Source organism: Poecilia reticulata, linkage group LG5 (assembly GCF_000633615.1).
Source record: "Poecilia reticulata strain Guanapo linkage group LG5, Guppy_female_1.0+MT, whole genome shotgun sequence".
Lineage (NCBI taxonomy): Eukaryota > Metazoa > Chordata > Actinopteri > Cyprinodontiformes > Poeciliidae > Poecilia > Poecilia reticulata.
Window position 1 is genome coordinate 33,181,503 of NC_024335.1, and position 1,928 is coordinate 33,183,430.

The following is a 1,928-nucleotide window of genomic DNA, read 5'->3' on the forward strand; positions in this document are numbered from 1 at the left end:
AAGAGAGAGCTGAGCCAAAAAGCGAAGCTCTCGATTTACCGGTCGATCTACGTTCCCACCCTCATCTATGGTCATGAGCTTTGGGTCATGACCGAAAGAACGAGATAATGGGTACAAGCGGCCGAAAGGGCTTCCTCCGCAGGGTGGCTGGGCTCTCCCTTAGAGATAGGGTGGGAAGCTSGGTCATCTGGGAGGGACTCAGAGTAGAGCCGCTGCTCCTCCACGTTGAGAGGAGCCAGTTGAGGCTCGGGCATCTGGTCAGGATGCCTCCTGGACGTCTCCCTGGTGAGGTGTTCCGGGCACGTCCCACCGGGAGGAGGCCTTGGGGAAGACCTCTTTGAATCTCATCTACATATTTGAACAAGACAGTACTGGTTTATGTGGCGCACACGTTTGCACTGCATTGCTCTCAGAGTCTGTTCGTGCATTACAGAGATAACTCAGTGGGGCATCTTCTGTCCGCCCAGCGTCTTTCTCATTGGTTGTGTGAGGTCATCTCACAGGCTTACAATTCTTCTGGATTGGATCCTCCAGAGAATCTTAGAGCTCACTCCACCAGAGGGGTTACTTCCATGGAGGTTTGCGCATATTTGTAACAAAATGCAGAAAGTGGGCATCAGAGTTCTGTGTGGAGGAATGTCTGTGGAGGACATTTGCACGGAAGCTTCCTAGTCATCTCCGTGCTCATCTATTTGGTTTAACCAGTGTGATGTTTCCACGTTCTCTATGACCCATTCTGTCTTCAGAGTTCTGACAGAATAATTATTTTTGTCACGTTTATTTACAAAGCATTTGAGAACAACATGGTTGTCCAAAGTGCTGTGTAATAAGTTACCTGTTCTGTTCATCGTTACACTGTTACAGTTCGTAATGTTTGTTGTTCCTGTTCACAGTAGTGTGTATGAGGCAAAACATAGATTTTGTCGTAAACGGCCCCTCCTAAGAAAAATCGGATTTAAAACCGTTATTTGAATGAAGGGGATAATATTTAGCCGGGTGTGGTGCCCCTTAGTGCCTAAATGCGGTATTGAAGTTACTAACTGTATTTTATACAAACGTCACACATGGACGGTCAGACCACATTCAGAACGTATGTTCTGACGTTCTGAACATACTTTGAGAATGTTGAAAGATAGAATAACATTCTTAAAATACATACATACAAAAATAGAGATTTTGTCAAAAATATTAGTCATGAATTTTCCCATATTGAGCGAATGTTCGGAGTGAACATTCAGACAACGTTTGGTGAATGTCAAGTCCGAACATTTGACTTTGGACTTTCAGATACAGTGTAACAAATGGCTGTAAAAACTACAGCATGAAAATACAGTAAGGGGGTTGGGTTAGGGTTCCTAGTCTAACTCTAACCCTACCTCCAACAGAAAAAGGAGCTAAGTCTATGAAAGCAATATAGAAGTTCTGCTAGTTTTGATTTCCAAGGCATAAGGTGGCTGAATCATGAAAAACTATTGCAGTTTATCATGATTCAGCCAAAGTAATGAAATGTCGAACTGTGAACTGATTTTTATTGTCAATGTGTTTATTTCTGTTGAGCAGTGAAAGTAAATAAAAGGTGTTTTCATGTCTTTTGCTTTAAGTATTTACTTACTGGAGGGTTTTTGTTTGTGCTGCTGAGCCAGTTAACAGCTAGTTCAGTGTTCCTCAACCTATTTTGGGCCAACGCCCCCCCAGAGTTTATACAGGTCCCTCACCGCCCCCCACCAAAGAATTTGCAGGCTACTTTGCCCTGACTATTATTTTATCATTAACATTACTATCACTATTGTAGATGTTTTGATTTTTATGCTTGTTTCTGTATTTATCATCAAAAATAATTTCCCAGAGAACAAAAAGTCATGGGAATAGAAATTATTTTCACAGGTGTCTACGAAAAATGCAATGAACATTCAAGTTAAAATCAGTAG